Source organism: Vidua macroura, chromosome 5 (assembly GCF_024509145.1).
Source record: "Vidua macroura isolate BioBank_ID:100142 chromosome 5, ASM2450914v1, whole genome shotgun sequence".
In the NCBI taxonomy this organism is placed as follows: domain Eukaryota; kingdom Metazoa; phylum Chordata; class Aves; order Passeriformes; family Viduidae; genus Vidua; species Vidua macroura.
In genome coordinates, this window is record NC_071575.1 from 16,809,486 (window position 1) to 16,825,935 (window position 16,450).

General features: G+C 41.0%; 1 protein-coding gene across 5 annotated transcripts in view; it reads left to right on the plus strand.

Moving 5' to 3' along the window:
- The first annotated feature begins 10,721 nt into the window (after window positions 1–10,721).
- The window catches only part of CNOT4 (CCR4-NOT transcription complex subunit 4), a 75,213-nt gene continuing 69,484 nt past the window's right edge, over window positions 10,722–16,450 (plus strand). For 4 of the 5 annotated variants that reach the window (XM_053977734.1, XM_053977732.1, XM_053977733.1 and 1 more), the window contains exon 1: window positions 10,946–11,028. The gene's annotated coding sequence lies outside the window, so the exon portion shown is untranslated. Of the gene's footprint in view, window positions 11,029–16,450 lie in introns of all 5 variants that reach the window. The other variant, XM_053977735.1, reaches the window with a different exon arrangement.

Sequence of the window (16,450 nt, forward strand, 5' to 3'; positions counted from 1 at the left end):
TACTTTCCCTGTCGTGACGCTGTGAGATAACTTATTTGAAAAAAAAAAAAAAAAACCTGTGTAAATAGGTAGCATAAGAAAAGATTTGTTTTCCACTCCAGGGCATTTTTTTTTTGTTTCATGTAAGTTTGCTGAGAATCAGGAAGAATTATGTTCAGGAGCAAGAATTTAAAGGACATGGACTGAACAAATTCAATTTCTGGAACAAGAAATTGTATTAATCGGTTCTGATGTCAAACTATTTCAGTGGGAGTCACATATCTGTTAAAGTCTTTTCCTGCTGTATTTGCATCACTTAGCTGCATTTCTGGGCATCTGCCTGTTAACAATATAATTTTGTTTTTCTTATGCATCACTCTGAGTCCTCTTTAATGAGCAGTTTGTCTGCAGAAACAAGTAGTTATGGTGAGGTCCAGCCAAGGAGAAGCTTGAGGTACTGACTCATTCTGAAACACTGAGGGAAAGGTTTGCTTGCAGGTATATTTAGACTATAACTACACAAGGACACTAAGCTATGAGAAACCCCTAAAAATTAGATGGCCATAGTTTTAATGAGGATTTGATTATGCCTTTTGGGTGTCTTAGTTTGACATTATTTCATATTGGATGATGATAAATGTGTTTCAAAGTATATTTTCCCAGAACTTCTCAGGAAGTCTAGTGTCAGTTTTGAGGTGAGATCCGAAAAGCATTGTAGGGAAGACTGATGCCTCCCTTTCACTGGAGGAGTTCAGATTACTCGTTCAGGTTGTGAGGCTTGCTAAATTCTTCCCAGCTTAATATACAACTGCTACCTCCCATGAATGTTGGAGGGGTCTTTGGCATTCTACACTCTCAGTCTCTCGTTAGTGACACCTAACTTTGTGAAAATAATTAAACTTCCACCAGATATGCAACTGGAACCTGCCAGGGAATGGGGCAGAGAAAATCCCACCATTCAAAAGGCTAATCTGACCACCAGCTGAAGAATATTTCTCTTGTGATTTGTTTCAGTGATCAAGTATTTTTGTCAAACACATCAGCATGTGTTTGACTCAAATATCAATTCACTTTCTTTTCACAAAAAAATATAACTTCCGTGTTAACTGCTTTGGAGAGTTCTTGAAAGCCTGAGCGATATGTCAAAGCGAATTACCAGCTCTGTCAACCTGACCAGCTATAACTTTTTTCCTTTACAGAAATACAAAACCTAGGCAATCTGTATTCATAGAGTGGATTTTTTTTTCTGATTTCAGCAAGAACAAAATCATGTTTTTATTTTCATTGATCACAGCTATTCTTTCAATACTTTCTGGTTTGTTTGCCTACTCAGATAATTCAATGAGTCATACAGCCCCAGTGCTCTCAATAAACTGATTTCTTGTTTGAAAGTTATGTCTTTTCTCTCTATTCATGGCTCCATGAAATAATGATCTGACTCCAAGTCTTGCCTCACACAACATTCACGCATAACACGAGACAAGAAGCTAGCTTTTTGAGGATCTGGTATCCCTCTAGAGTTAACAGCCTACTTCATTTCTAGGAATCCCTGTCTGTAAGCAACTTACCTCCTCTTTAAATACTGTGCAAACACAAACTGGGACAGCATTAAGGGGATAGTTATTAACTCCTGGTATTTAAAATCAAGGGGAAGAATACAATGCAGTACAGTAAGTGCACACTCAGCTATAGTACCACACAGGGCAGTGTGTGTTATTCTCACCATGCTTCTCTGCCCACATCCCGCATTTTCTCATGCAAATCATGGCTTAGATAGCTTTGTAAGAAGTTATTAAATTTAAGTATGGCTGCCATTGCTAGAACCAATTGACACAAGGAGTGTGGTAGGACAGGAGTAATCACCTCTTTGGTAACATTTTGTCACATGCTGTGACATGACCAAACTGCTGAAGCTCAGCTTTTTCCCAATAGGGCACACCTTGCAGGTAATCGTGCTGTCAGTCTGCTCCATGGCAGTTGTCAGCCCTCTGCAGACTGAGACATGCAGACCTCCTATAAGGAGGACATACCTAAACTTTAAAACTCTACGTAAGATGAAGATGAGCCATGAAAAACAAATTTTACTCTATTTATTATCTTAATTCCACAGTCATCTGAGAGGAAAGGTATCAATTAAAGATGAATGCTGTATCAGAGCTAAGTTTTCTTATGGAAGTACACTGCTCAGAATATTAGACAAGCACCTTTTACAGCTTTGATGGCTCAGTCATGTCAACAATTAGAAAGCAATACCTAATAAAACTCGATTAGGCCACCTGGTCTTGCTTTTTATAGGAGTACACCAGAACTATTATTCTTTCAGCAGTTTGCATGTTTTGAGACCTGAGAGCTATTTCTGTGCATGAAAGTAGACGTATCTCAAAAAATAGATACTTTACTTTTTAAAATGTTTTTTTTTTTAAAAATCCATAGTGGCATTTTCACTTAAATTATTAAATTTAAATAAACTTGAATTTTAATGAGATCTTGACGATGAAAAATTAACTCCCTTGTTTTTACTAAGAGTTCAGCTGAGATAACTCACTGTTTACCTGTCCTGAGGTGAGAATGTATGACTTCACTCTAGTAGGAAAGGTCTGAGAGTGTTCCCTTTGATTTCTGTGTCTTTGAAGTAGGCCTGAGATGAGTCAAAGTATATACTGCTCAGAAGAATGAGGAAAGGTATATATTACGCAGAGGAAGGAAGTCCAATGTCTAGGTTCCTATCTGCAAAGAGGAGTGAAGAAGCAAGCAACCAGCAACTCACTTCTCTCTTGTCCCTGACTTTGGCCAAGTCTTTTTCCACAAATGGGAAGCAGCTGGCTCCCCATCTAATCTTAATGCTCATAACATTGTACATAGTGTTTTCCACAGTGTAGGTCTAATATTCAACATAGAAGTCCTGTGTGGAAACTTGCAGAATGGAACTATCTTTCAGAGAACATGAGTTTTCATTGACCTCAGGAGAAGTTGCAAATGCTCAGTTGTTTTCGAAATCAGGGTACTTTCATGGGATTCCATGCAAATATAAACACCTAAAACTTTGAAATTCTGTGGCTTTTAGACATTACACTGGTTTGTGTATTAGTCAGGAGAAATACTGCTAGGCATGGACTAAAACCACACAAAACACTGAGCATATACTACCTTCTTCCCATGACAATCTGACAACTGCACAGTACAGCATATGAAGGTTTGCATAAAACAAATTATAAACACTTCAGGCATGCATGATACAATACACTATCAGTGGAAATGTTTGGGGCACATCAGTTCTGAAGCTTTCCATGCTTCAGAATTTTTCCATGCAAAAATTAATTTTCCTAAGTACGGTAGCAACATAAAGAAAGTAAAGAGGAGAAAAAAAAAAAGTAATTTGAAATAAAAATCAGCACCTGATTTATTTGCTTTAGCAAACTATGGTACCTACCAGAGCTGACTGGCTACAGTTTAATATAACCTATTTAAGAAGAGGCAATTTATCATTCCTTAAAACCCACAAATGCTGGATTATTAGGAGTAAAACAAAATGGGTCTACCCAGGGCTTTAATTCCATGTCTGGCCTGTTAGCAGGAAATTCTCATATTCATACACTGATGTACCAATGATTTTAAAATGTTGCCAAGGAAAACATAGTACAATTTTAAAATTCATATGGAAGAATAAAAAAATGTGTATTAAAATAGAAAAGTATCTTTCCATGCTTTAGGTGTATTGGTTAATCTATAAAATGTGTTCAGGATACCAGCTTGGTCCCTGCTCCCCCTGGATATGTTCCTGACCCATAGTAGCTCTTGGTCTGGTCCAGTCATGGTAAAGTGTGCTGGGGGAAAGATGGAGCAGAGGGGAAAGAAGGCAGAGCAGCACAAGGCACACAGCACAACCTTCCCTCTGTCGGCATGTCAAGCACAAGCTAAGAGGAAATGTTCTCTATCAGAATATAAGAGCCAAATTTCTCTGTACAACAAGCATCTCTATCATAAAGAGTCTCAGTTACAGTGCTGCCTATGTGCAAAACTGATCTAATTATTCTCAGATCTTTCATTTGTCCTCATTACAGCTGGTTTCCTGCAGCTCCTTAGGGAACATAATTCATATTTCTGATTAATAAATGCTTTGGCTTTCCTACTTAAGCTATTACTTTGCCTATCTAACCTATCTAATCTCAGGCTTGTCTCTCTATCAGCATTATTTGTACAGTGTAAAATTAGCTGCAGTAGCTTACATTCCTTTTGGCAAAAGGAAATATATCTGTCTGGAAAATTGCAAGGTTGCAGCTGGAGCTTGGCTGGTACAATATATTTACAAGTGTCAAAGTTCACGTCAACCCTTTAATGCAACGTCATACTTTCTTGACAGGTGAGCTGCTGTCACACCTGGCTTATGCAGAACATGAGCTCCAACACAAAAAAAAGTCAGTGGAAGTTCTTGTAATGGACAGTTCCTGTTTATACAGCAGCCATGGAATCAATATGCAGGAGAAAGTATTGCATTTTCTCAAGTCATGCACTTTTTATTTCATCTCAGCAAATCGCATATGGCTGAGGCATTTTTATAAGAATGTGAGCAATTTTGAGCTCTGTGGAAAATGCTGAGTGCTGTTGGATGAAGGCAGAGAAGGACAGAAGAGGAAAAATACATTCCTTTGAATGCACTAATATAGATGGTAATTAAGGAATATGACAATAATGAGCAATCATTCTGTCTTGTAATGTATGTTTTGCTTTAAAGAGCAGGTGATGACTCCCTGAAAACAATAATAAGTAAGATAATGAAGTCCTGTCTACACAGGCATGTTACTTCAAATATTTCAGATGAGTTGGCTTGAGCGTATTTGTAACGATTGTTTTAAAGTGGCTGGACTTTCTTTTTTTGCATGGATGAAACCCAGGATTCACTAGCCCTCAGCTATGAGCTGCATCCAGTTTATGAGAGGATCCTACCCATATTTGAATAATTTTCCCTCACTGTATAATGTGATAAGGTTTCTTTGCTGTCTGGCCCCTGAGTGTCCTCTTCTGTTATAAGATCATCTGGACCAAGTATGTTAATCTCTTCTGCTGAATGCTGATGGCTTCCATTGCAATTCCAGTATGTGAGTGTTCCTCCAGATGCACACTTTTTTTTTTTTTTTTGAGTACCACCTCTTTCCCTCCCTGATATTGTCTCATGGGTTATGTGTATCAGCACATCCAGCCCAAACTTTATGGCACTGCCTCAAATATTACTATTTGTGACTGTTAGTCAAACTGAATGCAAGAGAGGGACATTCCTGAGAAATGGACCATAAAGCAAAATAACCCTGGCTTTTCTACAAGAACTGAAGGGATGTGAACAGGACCTCCAGGACTTCTAAGAGGCCAGAACAGGATAAGCTGTGAAAGATTTATCCATGGGAAGTCAATTGCTGAACCCCTCTATTGTAACAGATCCAGGTGACTTACTACAGCTGTCAAATGATGTCAGTTCAAATACGGAGTTGTAGGACTAATACTGTTTTCAAACCACTGAACTGAAATGCGAAGACTGAGGTTACGAAAAAGCTGTTTGAAATCCAAAAAGGTGGTTAGCCTGAAAATGCTGCTGAGGGAAGTATTCCTATCACGTCCTATATTATGTCATAGCTCTGCAACTCTAAGCTAGGTGGTATCCAGATGCCATCACTGGCAAGGGAAAATGAGCTGTACGAACCATGAGCCTGTTTCCATCTGTTTAGTGCCACCTTCTCTACTGTGGTCATCATGGTGGTCCACAAACAAGAACCCAATGTTGTGTTCCCACCTTGCGCTGTTTGCTATGCATCTGGGCTCACTGCTGCTCTTCCTGCCACTCAAATAACGTGGCAGCATCCCATGAGTTAAAAGGAATACAAGATTGCAGGGCAGGCATATTTATTGCAACATCAAATGCAAAAAAAAAAAAAAAAAGCAATAGCAAATATACTTTGGCTTATAATTTGTTCAGCATTCTTTAGCTTCCTTTCACATTTTATGAGATGAATTACCAAAATTAAACATTTCAAAATGCTGAGTTTATAAAACACTTGTAATCAAACATTCAGCAATATCAAATTCTTGAATTCAGGCCAATTGCTTTATAGTCTGTTCCTTTCTAGTGCACATGATGCTGACCTGCATGTGTTACAGGAGATCTTAGGCCAAAGACTGTGCTCCATTTTTATGCACAGAGCAAAGCAGTGCAGCCCTCTTGGTTTATTATGTGTATGCTCTCTCTCACTTCTGCAATGGAATTACTTCAGTACCCTTCTATGCAATGCTGCTCATCCTTCTGATTTATCCATTGCCTTTTGCTCTAAGACTTTTTCTCAGCTCTTGGAAATATACTTCAAGGTAGCATTGCTACAGAGGTGCACATAAAATTGCCAACTCCAGTCCTGTTACTATTCAGTAACAGGAAACTGTCTCTCTCATTAGCCCAGCATCTTCTTCCCTCCGTCCCTTTCCAAGACCAGCACAGGATTTCTACAGAAAAGAGATGTAGAGAGAGAGGCTTCTTATTTTTTTGCACATTATGGGGTTTGCTGAGAACAACCACTTCCTAGGGAAGCCCAAACTGGAAAAACAGATGGGAATGACATTCCAAAATTGATAAAAAAAAAGAAAGCCTATGATCATTGGCACTGAGTTCAGTGCAGAAATAACAAATAATTGCAATTTATCTCTGACAACAAAGGCCCCATTATGATGAGGAACTTTAGCCTAAGAGGTTGCTTAATGAATAAAAAAGAAAGAGGATAGGAAAGAGAAATTCAAGGATTCTGTGAATGGATTTCAGCACAGGAGCCAGAAGGCAAAAAAAGAGCTAGAAGGATGTTTATGACAACTTGTGCTAACTTGGACATGAGTGTCTAGATTGAGAGGAGTTTGGGACAAGGGAAAAAAAAACACCCAGGAAGATTTGCTGTAAATTGTGAAAAAAACCCAGTCCTCTGAAGAATATTAGGATGTTATGCCACTACTTCAAGTGCACTCTGAGGTTAACAAATAGTGGGAGCTTCCTGGGAATCCCCACTACACCCTTACCACAAAACAGGAATGATTTCTGCTCTCATTTGCAAAGATAGGTGCACTTTGCAGATAAGGTGTGCTGTGCCAGAGTTATGCTGAAAAAATAAGGTTGTAATGAAAAAAAATTGGCTGAAGCATCCCACTGAGGTTCTCATTTCCCCCTAATAATTCAAAAACATAAAGATACATCTCTCTCATTATCTTTGTAATATATTTATTTTCACCACTCTTTTCTCTCATTTAAGAACGAGCAGGACAATTCTCTCATCTTGTGTTCTTGAGCAGCATAGAGATCTCCTTCTCCTCTCATGGATTTCCAACAAGACATAGTGAACATCTGCCACTTGCAGCAAATATCGATTGGAGTGTTTGTAAGGCTCCTCCACCTGCCCTTAATTTCCCAACAAAGCCCTTTCTTATTATTCTACAGTTAGAACAATCATGCAGTTCCTTTCTCCAGTGCATTTGCCAAGTAAAAGGCATCATTAGTCAGAGAAGCAGAAAGATGTTTGGACCTCCAAGAGTGAGAAAAGGAGTGGACACATCAATAACATCCATTGCAGTCTGCAGAACAGTTCTTATTTCTGTTTCAATAAATAAAACTGAATTTCTAAAAAACCTGTTATTAGCCATTGTATATCATTCTATAATAATATCTGTGAACCTTCTGTAGCGATCTATGAGGCTTTGCAGAAGCTTAAGAAAAATATTTTTTTTTCCTATTTATGAAACCCAACTTTCAGCTTGAAATATAGGCACATACATTCAGCCACTGCTGCCAGCAGAGCTTGGGGTCATGAACTTTATAAAACTGGAAATTTTCTTCAGTACCAACACAGTGAAATATACGTGTGATAAATATTTCTAGCACATACTAGTAGACCATTATCAATCCCAGTGAGCAGAAAGTCAACATGTAGAGGTGCTGGCTGTATTGTTTCTTTGTTGCTGAATGTGCTGCAGACTGCAGTCTGTGCAGTTGCTTTGCAACCTTTACCATCCTAAAGTCCCAGCATAATTACTCTCTATCCCAACCAGGCATGGAATTACTTGATCTCCACCTCCTCCTTTCCTGCCAGTATCAGTACACCACCATCATGTCTTTCTCTAGTCCATTCTCTGGACCCTCCATTGTTTCCTCCAAACAGGTTGGCAGCCATTTGAAATGGTGGTGGCTTAACACTGGAGGAATCCTGAAAAGAGCTTGGCTTCAAACCAAACTGCAGAATCCTAGTGGGTTCCTATGTTTGTTCCTCAAGACAGTTACTGTGGATCAGTCTGGGAGAACAATTTCCCAGTACATGCATGACAGTCCGTATGCAACAAATGTCAGGGAACTGGGAGTTAAACCACAATATATAAATCATATGAACAAACATTTTTACTCTAGCTAGTGCATATTGGTTATTTCCAAGAAAATGTATTCCAAAAGCTTTTCTTTATGATCATGGAAATGATTTCTTAGAAACAGTCCTGCTGAGTTATCAGACTCATTCAAAAAAAACGAAACCCAAACATTTCCAAGAGTAAATAAGGTGTCAAAATGTGGTTAAGTAACCTTATGAAAGCAATTACAATAACTTAAAAGTAATAAAATAATTAATTTAAGGACATCTTAAAACTTTAACATGGCCACATGATGGCCAAGTGAATTACTCTTACCAGATTAAATAAGAGGTGGAAGCAGGATAACTTTTGGTAACATCAGCCAGAGTAGTCTTCAGCCATGTAGATTTTTTTCCTGCATTATTATTGGATGCTGCTGCTATCTGTTCATGCAGGTCTCGGTCACATGATTTGAACAAATTTTTACTAAGGGAAAGACTCCCTAATTGTGAATTAAAAGAAAGCACAGAATTCACTTAATATTAACAGCCTCAATTCTGACTCAAAATTGCAGCTTTTAATTATATTATTTTTAACCTTTCTTTCCAAGTCAGAGTACTTGCTTTTATTCAATAGGAAATGTTGCTGGTTATTAGGTGTGTCAACAATCACATTACTTACATAAGTTACTTACATAATGGGTACTTCTGGAACCTAATGGCTTATATATCAGTTGATAGGAAAATGTGAAAATAATAAAGTTTTTGAGAAATACATTGTTATATACATACATTCACCTGAATTTGATTAATATATACTGACTAGTTACTTTAACATTGATATATTAAGTACATGTTACAGTCTAAGATATATGCAGAGAAACAGGATTTCTCACATATATAGGTGTTTGCATTCCATTTTATGCTTTGTTTTCTGAATAACGTTGGTTTTGAGTTCACATGTCAAGACTACTGCTGAAAACAGCATATCTTTTTATGCAGACCTGGGTCTTGCCTACAGCAAGAAGTAGTAAAGTTAATTTATAGAGCTTTCCTGTGGGGGAGATACATATATCAGTCTAAAATTTAATATGCATAATATTTAATGTTACAAGGTAACATTAACTTGTTTTAGAAAGGAGATAAGCTGTGTCAACACAAGTTCCACTTCCAGTTGAACAGGCATATTGTACAAAGCTGTACTGGTATAATACTTCAAACTAAGAAACAAAATTACAGGAGAAAAAAAATCCATGCCATTAAATGTAATGGTTGTGCCAGTGCATTCGGTGATGAACACCTCTTTGTCCTATCAACTGCTGAAATACGTAAAATTCTCAGGCGAAATATACTTGTGTATATTGTCATGGCACAAGTAGCAATAGTTTGTGCACTGGAGATAACTGATAATTAAACATCTAAGATGAGGCTGGCTGTCCTGAGAGCTAAGGATGCCAGGCCAGGAAAGCCACAAGAGAGCTATAAAGGCGATGAGTAAAAGCATTCTCTGTCAGCTGAGGTGACGAGGTGACACTGGGGATCACAGAAAAAAGAAAGGGATATAGGTGCAATTTGAACAGGTCCACGACACAGGGTGTCTGTGGTAGAAAGAGGGGATAGAAGCAATACAGTTTCTCTGAGTTTCTACAAAATAAAAAGTGAAAATCAAGCGGGAGGAGGGTGAGGCGGCGCGGGGTGGCCTGGCCTGGCGGGGAGCGCGGCCGGCCGGCTGTGGCGGCGGCAGGCGCGGTCCCGCTCCGCCGGCGGGCGAGGGGCCGGGCGCGGTGAGGCAGAGCTGCCCGGGGCGGCTTTCGCGGAGCGCGGCCAGCCCCGACCGAGCCGCTGACAGCCGCGCCAGGCGCTCCTGGCAGAACGCAGCACAGCGCATCCCCCGACGCTGTAGCCACCAACCGGCAAAGTCCGACGGAGAGGTACACGGGATCGCTTCGACCCGGCAAGGGGAAAAAAGCCCAAAGCAACGCCAATGACAGAATAAAAATATATTTTTAAAGAAATTAACCCACTGCTTGAAAACCACACCGTTCAATGTCCAGCAACAGGTAGCTGAAGTTGCAGGGAGTTTATGGACGGGGACTTCCCGGAGCAGGGCGGTGGGACGGTCCTGCCCGGCGGAGAAATCCAAATCCCCGACCCGGCGGAAGAGCACCGCGCTCCGGTTAGAGCCGCCACCGCCTCCACCTCCTCCCGCGCTGTCCGGGCCACCGCCGCCGCCTACAAGCCCCGTCATGCCCCGCGCCGTCGCGGCCGGTGCCGTCGCGCCCCGTCCCCCCTCCCGCGCCGCTCCCCGCCCACTGCCGGCAGCGCACGCGCAGCGGGGGCGGCGTCCGGCGCAAGTCTCCCCAATGTAAGATGGTGGCCGGGCTGGCAGCGGAGCGCCCCGAGCTCGGAGATCGCCCGTCCCTCGCGTAAAGGTCGTCGGAGCAGCCGCCCGAGCGCCCGACTGGCCGCCGCCGCACGTCCCGCGCCAGGAGCACCGCTGCGGGTTTCTCCCCTCCGTTTCTCTCCTTCCTCGCCGCCTCTCTCCTTCCCTCCCCACCCTTCTCCTCCTTTTCCCCTCGCCTCTTTTCCCGCACGCTCACTCACCCACCCGCCCGGCCGCCCCCGCCGCGCTGGGCAGCCTGAGAGGGAGAGCCGCGCACACGCACCGCGGGCCGGGCAGGCAGGAGGAAGGCGGGTGAGTGCGAGCTGAAGGCCGGGCCGGGGAGGGAAGGAGGAGGGAAGGAGAGACGAGGAGGAGGCGGGGGGGAGCCGGGCCGCTCTGACTACGAGAGCGCCGAGGCTTCGCTGGGACGGCGCAGGCCGCAGCCCACCCGCCGGTGCAGCCCCGGCGACGGGAGGACGCGCCGGGCCGCTGCCGGGCGCCGGGGGCGCCGGGCCGTGAGGGGAGGGCGCGGGGGCGAGCGGGCGGCTCCTCCTCCTCGGGGGCACCGGGGAAGGGGCTCCCTCCGTGTCGCTGGCCGGAGGTGGCTGTATTTCTTTCCTCCTCACCCCCCCCTCCGACGCGGGGAAGCCCTTGGGCCGGGCCGGGCCACCGGCCGGGGTGGCGGAGGGACGGTGGCTCCAGAACCGCTCGCATTTGCCGGGGCAGGCCGGTGCGGCCAGGCGCGGGCATCGCAGCGTGATTCACTTAGAATTTGCGTGGAAATTTCCTCTCTTCCCTTCTTCCTCTTCCCTGGAGCCAGGCTCCATTTCTTCTTGTGATATGCACTTTTTTTCCTGAGGGAGAGGCAAACAGATGGTGAATGGCAGCCTCTTAATTTTGGTGTTATTTTGGACAGTCCATGCAACCTCCTGAGATTTGTCTGTCAGTAAAATAACTGGTATGTAACTTTCCGTCTCGTGCTTGCAAAATCCTAGACGCTCTTTCCATTTCGTGTATTAGCAGAAGCAAATGACAAGGCTATGTATGGGTGCTCATCCTGCTTCTAGTGACGGTCCTACAGATCTACCTGCCAGTTTAAAAGTGAGCAGCCGGTGCCTTTGTATGTACAGTAAAGGGGAGGGAAAATACACTAGATAATTATCTTAAAATGCTTTGTTATTATACCAGAAAGGATTTGATTGTCCATGGCTTATATGCTTCTGTCAGTGTGGTAATACCAAGTATGCCGTTCATAGGAGAAGCAATTTTCTCCAGAGTGTATGTTAATGTGAGAAAAATCTATCAGCTGGTTAAAGCTGTGGAAATTGTACACCTGCAGATGTTGGCTTACTCCTGTCCAAAAGTTTTAGGAGTTAATGTTGGCCAGTCACATGTTTACTGAGACTGTACAGGTTTCTAACTTGCTGTGTTTCAACTGTGTTTTGTTTTAGTTTTGAAATGTCTTGACTTGAGCATCTCTTACTTTGACTTCATATTCATGTAAACATGGTGTCTGGCACTAACAGAAGAGCACACATACTGAAAGATGAATATGTAGAAGAATGAAACTTTTTCTAGCCCCTTTCACTGCTTAAAAAGGAAAGGGAGAAAAATAAAATGCAGGCTTATGAAGAGCAGGGAATAAAACAGCTGTTTGACTCAAGAGGGTGAATTAGTTTCAGCTGGCTTACAAATAGCCAAATATACTGCTAGTTTCTTAGCACCTCTGTATTAATGTAGTGATCTAACTTGTGGTCTAGGATTCAGCTGTGCTGCACCTTAGGCTTTTGGAATTCTGTGATAGTTTCCATTTCATAAACAAGATGAACACATGTTTAGAAATGCTTGGCAGTTGAACTTGGCTGAATTGCAAACTAAGTTCATTTTAGGGAAAATGATTGTTTTGGAAAGGGAGAATACAGTGATAAAATTATGTCTTCTTTTAACTTGCATGTTTCTTCAGGTGCCTTTTCATTAGCTTCTAAAATTAGGAGTACTGGAGGATCCTAACAGTTTTTCTCTTTACAGAAAAAAGGTGGTGAGTGTCTGTCAGGAATAGTGCTCTAGTTTGTTGGTACCTCAAAGTTTAAGAACATCCTTAGAGTGCCCACTAAATAAAAAACTTGGGTTAAAAAGGCTGGTGAGAGAGTATATACAAGTACACGGCTTTTTTATTTAATTAAAAATAATCTTTATGTAAAAACACATGCTTTCCTTTGTGGCTATTGTTCATAAAGTTAGGATATTCTTTATGAGTTAAATGTTTTTGAAATAGGTCTGCCCAAGATCCTAAGTATGGGCCCTGAAGGCTTAACTCTGGCAACTATTGCTCAAAATCTCACCTGCATCTTTGAAATAAATGAGATTATTTCAAATAGACCACTCTGTAAGCACAGGTAACTGTTAAGTGGCTGATCATAGATTGCATCTTGGGCCTTGGTTGCTCTGGTAAGATGAGGCTGATCTATAGGCCTTAACACATGCTGAAAGGACATTACTTGCTCAGCAAGACTGCTAGGGTCAAGGGTTCTTAAACTTTCACACGGTGAATAGTGCCTCAGGTTGTACAAACCACCTCTTGTCCTACTTGCAGTTATGCTTTATTGCTGAGATAACTTGAGTAAATGCATATGTGAAAGACTCCATAACTTACCTAGCTTCACTGTCCTGAATGCTTTCTCTTTTAAAGATGTTCATGCATTCTTTTTTTTTTTTTCTTTTTTTTCGTGTGTATCTTTCTACCTGCTTAGTCCCCTTTTTATTGGATGGTAACAGTGTGAGGAAATAGAACTTTATGAATAAATAGAGTCCCCATCCCTCTGGGCCGCCCTCTTCTGTTTCTTGGAGAATAGTCTATGAATTTATTCCTTTCAGAAGGTTGGTTAACATTTTAACAACTGTAAATAATTTTCCAAGTCTGGAAAGTAAGTATAGCAGCAAATGGTTTGACATGGCTTGAGCTGCTGCTCAGACCTTCTGGTTCTTCCTGTAAGTAAATTGGGAGGGCAGTGTAAGTGTCTAGCAGGAAATATGAATATAACATATCTAAGTAAAAGCATGTATGTGTTTTGCATTAGACTGTTTGGATCAGTTAGGTGCATGTTTTTACCAGACTGGGTTTTTTTCTGTCACACCAGAAACTTTGATGTGCTTGGTTTTGAAAAAGGAATCTTCATAGCCTCCTTATTTCAAAATTGTATTCAAGATTATACAAATTTAGTGAGTATTCAGGATACATGGTTTTGGCTTCTGGTTAGCTGTTATTAGACTGGCTGCATCAGCTCAAAGGGAAGAATTAGTGTTTAAACTAGTGATTTCTACAAAGTACTAAAATCAAGTAAGTTTTGTGGTGATATGTTTATTTTCTTTCCTTCCACTTCTCTGTTGTGGGAACTTGACGACTTCAAGGTATTTCTAGTAGGAGTCTATCATCATTTGAATGGAGCTTGCAAGTATTTTCTAACCACGGATGTGCAAAATAAGGTATTTATAAATCTTATGCATGTGTTTTAACAACTTGAGGAAGCCTGCATCCAGAACTATCAAGACAAATAGAGGCCAAGGGAATGACACTTCTCATCCTTTTCTGTGTATCCCAAAAGCTATGTTTTTATTCTGGAGCAGAATATGTTAGTCTGGATTTCGTAGTTGTTAGTGTATTTTTATTATGGTATTTCATCTGTTGCTGGTTTTCAATTTGGGGAAAAATAGGTTGGGATCAGAATAAGGGAGATTTTTTAATCCTTTAGTCACTGAGTTAAAATTAAAGGTGGTTGTAGAGATCAAGCAAATATGCTACTGAACTTGGTGGAAAAGGAGCTTGGATCTTTGCTAAGGCTGGTTCTCTGATCAATGCTGTCTGATTTAGATACAGTTCTGTTCTCTTGCAACGGAAGAATGGAAAACCTCATCTGTCTGTGAGTAGCTTTCTAACATACTGATCCCAGCATCTGTTTCTTCTATCTCACTGCTGTCTTGAGAGCAATAGATGCCTAATATGAAGTGGGTTTCAATTGACTACAGAAACTGGTGTAAAGTAATTGTACTTCTGCATATCTTGGTTGAGAGATGGAGGGTCCTTTGTTGTAGTGCAGGTTCTTGTACTCTCTGAGCCCCTTCTGGACTTTGAGTATTTTACTTTTCTCAGCTTAGCAATCTTTAATTGCTGGAAGGTGATATTGCAGTATTTTGTATTTGATTGCAGGTATCAATTATTAGCACTAGAAATTTGGCATGGTGTTTTTGTGCTGTTGGGGTTTGATTTTTGTGTTTTCTTTTTTCAAAACAAATTAAGTGAAAGAAACTGCAAAAATGGCAGCACACTTCTGTCTTCACTTCTAATGAGTTCTTCAAATTTGAAATAGAATCACATGAGCTTTGTAGGGATGGCCAAAAATGTGATAGGCGTGTGTACTGTGATTTTCAAGTAGTGCTTCGTCCCAGCTTTTACTTTCGGCCATTTTTAGGTCTTTTTTGTGGTTGAGTGCTTATGTTTCAGACTGCTGAGGCCTAATTTTTTCCTTGCTTAACAGAAGGGGCATTTATTTTTTCCCGGTATGAATGTTCTTAAACGTTTTCTTCCAGATAAGATTTGATATGCAAAAGCAGTAACTAAAAGGGTAGTGAACTTACTCCTTGTAGAATAAAATACACTGCGTAGGTAGACTTGCTAGCAATTTTTCAGGTAATTTGTTTCAGGAACACTGAATTCAACAGATGAGATTTATTTGGTTTAAAGTCTCTCACCAGTATGGATTTAATATGGATCCTGCTTGAATAGTGTATATTAATTTTAAATTGCAAGATACATGAGCTAAAACACCTTGAGTGTGACATACTGTACTTGCAGGTGGAGTAGTTTTGTTACTTTTAAACCTGTCTCTTAATATGTGTTACAGTAAGTTGCCATCTTAAAGAAAACCCAGAGTCTGAGTGCAGAACTGAGAGGAAGTAATTATATTTGTATGTGCTTTGGAAATGCCTACCTGAGGAGTTTGTAAAAGAAGTTTTGATGAAGGTTAATGTCCCAGACAGGTAAGCATATGGCGGCTGTTGTTTAGAGTTTGTTTTCTACTACAGCCTAGAATTATAAAAAAACAGGATAGGGAAGAAGTATGTAGTAATAACCACTAGATGTGGGGAGAAAGTATTTTGTCTTTGTCTTCTCTCCAGATATAATGAATGAAGATAGGTATGTGTAGCTATAGCTGTGCCTGTCAGTTAAAAACCTAAAGCTGCTCCGTGATCTGTAGATATTACCTTGGGCTGTTGGACGTTCCAAAATAGAAACTATTCCCTGTCTTTGAATAGCTCCTGCTTCATGACATGTGACTTTTTTTTTTTTATTGAATGAAATCTAGAATTAGTCTTCAGTATCTCATTCATAAAATGTGTCTATCCCCTGAGAGCTCCTAAACTAGCCTAAAATAAAAGGCCAAAACTTGCTAGGTCAAAATCAGTGTTTATAGGTCAGCATGCCCAGTAGTTAATTTGAATGCATTTTGTTCAATCAGTGTGAACTGTAGGGGCTCCTAAACTCCTGAAGTTATGTTAAACACACTGGTGTGAATTGAGAGAGGCCCAGTAACATTAATCCAATTTGTCTAGTGACTTAATCTTACTGCCATTTATCATGTAACTGCTGTTCCTCTGAACGAGCCTTCTTGCATGTGTTTCTGTTGATCATTTAGCATGCTGAATCCCTTTTCCTAAGAAGGTAATCTTCCCTTTTATG